The sequence below is a fragment of the Tachyglossus aculeatus genome, chromosome 17 (assembly GCF_015852505.1).
Source record: "Tachyglossus aculeatus isolate mTacAcu1 chromosome 17, mTacAcu1.pri, whole genome shotgun sequence".
NCBI lineage: Eukaryota > Metazoa > Chordata > Mammalia > Monotremata > Tachyglossidae > Tachyglossus > Tachyglossus aculeatus.
This window is the reverse complement of record NC_052082.1, coordinates 33,390,592-33,396,081: the sequence shown is the minus strand read 5'-3', so window position 1 is coordinate 33,396,081 and position 5,490 is coordinate 33,390,592. Positions and strand designations below refer to the sequence as shown.

The 5,490-nt window shown below is 41.1% G+C and overlaps 1 pseudogene; it reads right to left on the bottom strand.

Annotated features, from left to right (window-relative positions):
- Positions 1-353: 353 nt before the first annotated feature.
- On the bottom strand, positions 354-427 carry LOC119939872 (annotated as a pseudogene).
- Between the last annotated feature and the right edge of the window lie 5,063 nt (positions 428-5,490).

Here is a 5,490-nt window from a genome sequence, read left to right as displayed (position 1 = left end):
TCATTTCCTGGCCTCTAGATTGGCGTAATAATACCTATTACCTCATCCTCTCCTTCTGAGGGAGGTTAGGAGTTTTTAAAAGTGATGGGGATAGTCAGCAAGCACAGAACATTAGGTATCGTAAGAGACACTTAATTTGTGGCATTCGGCAGTAAAAGAGATTAACTCCTGAAAACGCTACATGGAGTGAGAGGCAGGTCTGGAAAACTGTGGAAAAATGGAGGACCTCAAGTCAAATTGATTGTAAAAAATGATCATCGAACGTTTAGTTGTAATAACTGAAGTTGTTTCTCCGATCAGTCATAGCTGTGGTGACTGCCTGGACGTACACTGACTGGTTACAATTGGGACAAAATAGTCTCTTTACACTTTCAATCTCACTTCTCTAGTTACATACTATAGAAATGATCCCTGAAAGTATAGTCTTTGTATATATAAATCAATCAATCAATCAATCGTATTTATTGAGCGCTTACTATGTGCAGAGCACTGTACTAAGCGCTTGGGAAGTACAAATTGGCAACATATATATATAGATATAAAGATATAAAGATATAAAAGATATAAAGATATATATATGTATAGTATAGTCAAAATAGAATCTAGAGGCAGTAAATCAATCAGTGGTATTTACTGAGTGAGTTATGTGTGCAGAACACTGTACTAAACACTTGGGAGAGTACAATACAGTGGAGGTGGAAGACATCTTCCCTGCCCACAACAAGTTTACAGTGTAGAGGGAAAGACAGACATTAATAGCAATAAATAAATTATGGTTATGTACATAAGTGCTGTGGGCATGAGGGAGGGATGAATAAAGGGTACAAATCCAAGGGCAAGGATAATACAGAAGGGAGTAGGAGAAGAGGAAATGAGGGCTTAGTCAGGGAAGGCCTCTTGGAGAAGGTGTTTTTAATAAGGGGTTTTGAAAGCGGGGAGAGGGATAGTCTGTCAGATATGAAGAGGTAAGGAGTTCCAGGCCAGAGACAGGGCATGAGTGAGAGGTTGGTAGTGAGGTAAACGAGATCAAGTTATGGTGAGTAGTCTGGCATTAGAGGAGCAAGAAGTGTGCAGACTGGGTTATAGTAGGAAATCAGCGAGGTAAGGTAGGAGGGGCCAAGGTGATTGAGTGCTCTAAAGATGATGGCAAGGAATTTCTGTTTAATGTGGAGGTGGATGGGCAACCCCTGGAGGTTCTTGAGGAGTGGAGAAAAGTAGACTGAACAGCTTTGTAGAAAAATGATCCAGGCATCAGAGTGAAGTATGGATGGGAATCCCCGTGTGGGGCAGGGATTATGTTTCACCTGATAAACTTGTATCTATCCCAGTGCTTAGAACAGTGCTTGACACAAAGTGCTTAACAAATACCATAAAAATGGTGGGGAATAAAAAGTCCAGTGAATGTGGAGAAAATAAGGAATGGGAAGAAAGTTGAGAGGACAGACTGAGAAAGGAGTTCCTCCCCTTTTAACCGTAAGCCCTGTTTGTACAACCTAATTATCCTGTATCTACCCCATTGCTTAACTCAGTGCTTGACTCATTGAAAGTGTTTAATGAATACAATTAGCACTATGAGAAGATGTGAAGGACATGAACAATATGGGGAGATAGAAGAGAGGAGGATCCAGAAAAAGGAGGAAGACTCAGAAGAAAGAAGGGAAAGATGAAGGAGGAGAAATGGGGAAATAAGATGTTGGGAAGGGACACGGGACTGAAGGAAAAGAAAGGAGAAAATAAGAAGAAATGAGGGCAAGAGAGAAGAACCATGAGGAGTTGGGACTCAACTCTCTGAACAGAGAAGGTCCAGATACATTTTGACTGAACAGAATCCTCATAGTAGCAATAGAATTTAAGTACGTTCTGTATGCTGAGCTCTGTTCATTCATTAAATAGTATTTATTGAGCGCTTACTGTGTGCAGAGCACTGTACTATGCGCTTGGAAAGTACAATTTGGGTTCTAAGTGCTGGAAAAGAATGCAGAGGTGGGAATTAGATTTGGTCCCTGATACTGAAGGCAATAGGAGAGCTGTAATTAGAAAAGAATAATGTCCAATGATCTTCAGAATTATTCGGGCAACTGAGAATATAAGAATTCAGAGAGTATCAATCCAAATTTATTGATTCAGATTTTCTTTAGGCAACCAAGATGAGGTAACGCCTAGTCAGTAAATTCACTACTAACCCCTGAAGTCATCTGTTATATTTTGGCATTTTTTAAAAAAACTAAGACGGACCATTCTGGATAGGAATAGAAGCCTCTTTGAACCAATGTTTTGTGCCTAACAATGGCAGAGAACCAAGGCTACTTAGGTCAACAGTGATTTATTTTTCCTCTCTTTCTTGTAGTTGTTCTAACATCCCTTTTCCCAATTCTGTTATATTGTACTCTCCCAAACATTTAGTATAGTGCTCTGCATACATTAAGCACTCAGTAAATATGATTGGCTGATCCCTAGTGTTTTCCCACAATAATCCACCGTTGACCTATCATCCACAAATCTTTCTAAACCAAACTTGAGACTTCTACTGGATCTAACCTTTCCCTCTTTCAACCTTCCATGTACATACTATTGTGGCTATACCTTCTTGAACCTAGTGACATTATCTTCATTTTATTGTACTTTCCCAAGAGCTTAGCACAGTGCTCTGCACACAGTAAGTGCTCAATAAATACTGCTTATTGATCTGCCGGAGCAGTTTCTTGATAAAACGTCAAAAGCACATGCTGAACTTCCCTCAAATAGATGAATTAGCATTAGCAGCTGGGCACAGGGAAAGTTTCTGGTTGTTTCATTTCCACTGAAATGTAAAAAGAAATCAACTTGACTAATTGGAATGAGGGAATGGACAAAATCTAACTGCATTTTCTGAGTTTAGAACAAATTGCTTCCCGGCACATCCGGTTCTCGTATAAAACAGGGGTTGCTTTCTTGAAAAACCATCATCATCCTCATCAATGGCATTTATGGAAGGTTTACTGTATGCTGAGCACTGTATTAAGTGCTTGGAAGAGTACAATAAAGTAGATTTGGTAGACACATTCCCTGCCTACAGTGAGTTTACAATCTAGAGGGGGGACAGTCATTAATATAAATAAATAATTTATAATATATAATTTATAGATTGGTACATAACTGCTGTGGGGCGGAAGGTGGGGAAAATATCAAACACTCAAAGGTCTCAGATCCAAGTGCACAGATGATGCAGAAGGGAGAGGGAGTTGGGGAAAAGAGGGTTTAATCGGAGAAGGCCTCTTGGAGGAGATGTGACCTTAATAAGGCAAAATCTCTCATTAAGGGAAACTTATCAGTCACATTTATTTTGATGTCCGTCCCCTCTGTATACTGTAAGCTCCTTTTGGACAAGGTTCACGTCTACTAACTACCAACTCTGTTGTATTACATTTTCCCAAGTGCTTGGTACAGTGTTCTGCACACAGTAAGTGCTCAATAAATCCAATTGATTGTCTGATTTCTGATGCACCAGCGTACCCAATCACTTTTTTTGGCCCTGCATTGTGCCATATTCAGTCAACCTTGCATTGTTGAAAGAACACTCCTTAATTCCCTAGCAATTTGCGGCCAAAACACTTAATGAAAGCACACTTTGAAGCAGAACAGAGTGTTCTAAGAAAAAGTGCTAAAGAAGTGAGTCCAAAGTCTTCCCAGAACTCTAACAAACTTCACTTTGACAGGCTGAGTGCATCTGACTCAGAAATGGGTGGACTACACTTCTTTTGAAAGAGCTATGAATTTCAAGATGAATGAGCCAAAGAAAAACTTGAATGAATTGTTTATGTTCATTACCTCTTTTTTTTTTTTCCGGTGGCTTTTGTTAATCACTTATCTCATGCCAGGCACTGTACTAAGTTCTAATCAGGTTGGACGCAGTCCCTGTCCCACATGGGGCTCACAGTCTTAATCCCTGTTTTACAGATGAGGTAACAGATGCACAGAGAAGTGAAGTGACATGCTCTAGGTTACATAGCAGACAAGTGGTAGTGATGGCATTAGAACCCAGGTCCTTTTGGTTCCCAGGCCCATGCTCTATCCCCTAGGCCTCCATTTCTCCTCCATTTCTCTCCTTGACCCCCCTCTAATCTGCTTTCCTCCTCCTACATTCTACTGACACTGCCTTCTCTAGTGTCACCAATGACCTTCTTCCTGCTGAATCCAATGGCCTCCACTCCATCTTAATCCTCCTCGACCTCTCACCTGCCTTGGACACTGTGAACAACTCTCTTTTCCTTGAAAAATTATCTAACTTAACCTTCACTGATACAGTCTTCTGCTGGTTCTCCTCATGTCTCCTTGCCTTTCTCAGTTTCTTTTGCCAAATCCTCCTCTGAGTCTCACCCTCTAACTGTGGGAGCCCTTCTAGGCTCAGTTTCTGGGTCTCCTTCTATTGTCCATTTACACCCATTTACTTGGAAAACCTTTTGCTGCCATAATTTCAACTATGCAGATATTAATAATAATAATAATCATAATGGTATTTGTTAAGTGTTTACTATGTGCTAAGCACTGTTCTAAGCGCTGGGGGAGATATAAGGTAATCAGGCTGTCCCATGTGGGGCTCACAGTCTTCAGCCCCATTTTACAGATGAGATAACTGAAGCACAGAGAAGTTAAAAGACTTGCCCAAAGTCAAACTGCTGGTAAATATCATTGAATGAATGAATAAATGGCAGAGTCAGGATTAGAACCCACGACCTCTGACTCCCAAGCCCATGCTTTTTTCCACTAAGCCGTGATTACCAAATCTACCTCTCCATCCCAACCTCTCTTCTTCTCTGCAGTCTCACATTTCCTCCTGCCTTCAGGACATCTCCACTGGGATGTCCCATGGACACCTCAAACTTAACCTCTCCTAAACAGAACTTCTCATCTTCCCACCCAAACTCTGTCCTCCCACAAGACATTCCTCTCATTGTAGACAACACCAGTGTTCTCCCTGTCTCACAACACTGTATCCTTGGCTTCTTCCTCAATTCTTCTTTCTCATTCAAGCTGCTTATGCACTGTGTCGCCGAATCTTGTCAGTTCTACCTTCACAGTATCTCTAGAATTACCCCTTCCTTTCATACTGATTCATTCATTCAATCATATTTATTAAACCCTTTCTGCATGCAGAGCACTACTAAGCGCTTGGGAAAGTACAATAGAAGCTCTTACTATAGCCTGGGTCAACTATTGCAGCAACCTCTTTGCTGACCTGCCTGACTCCAATCTCTCCCCTCTCCAGTCCATACTTCACTCTGTTGCCTAGATTATCTTTTTTTTAATTCAATCCATGCACGTTTCCCTACTCCTCAAAAACCTCCAATGGTTTCCCATCCATCTTTGCATCAAAAAGAAACCTCTCATCAGAGGATTTCCTCAATTCCCACTGCAACCCAGCCTGCATTACTCTGTCAATGACAACCTGCTTACTGTACCTCAAATTCATCTCTCTCACAGTTGTCCCCTTGCTTACATCCTCCCTCCTGC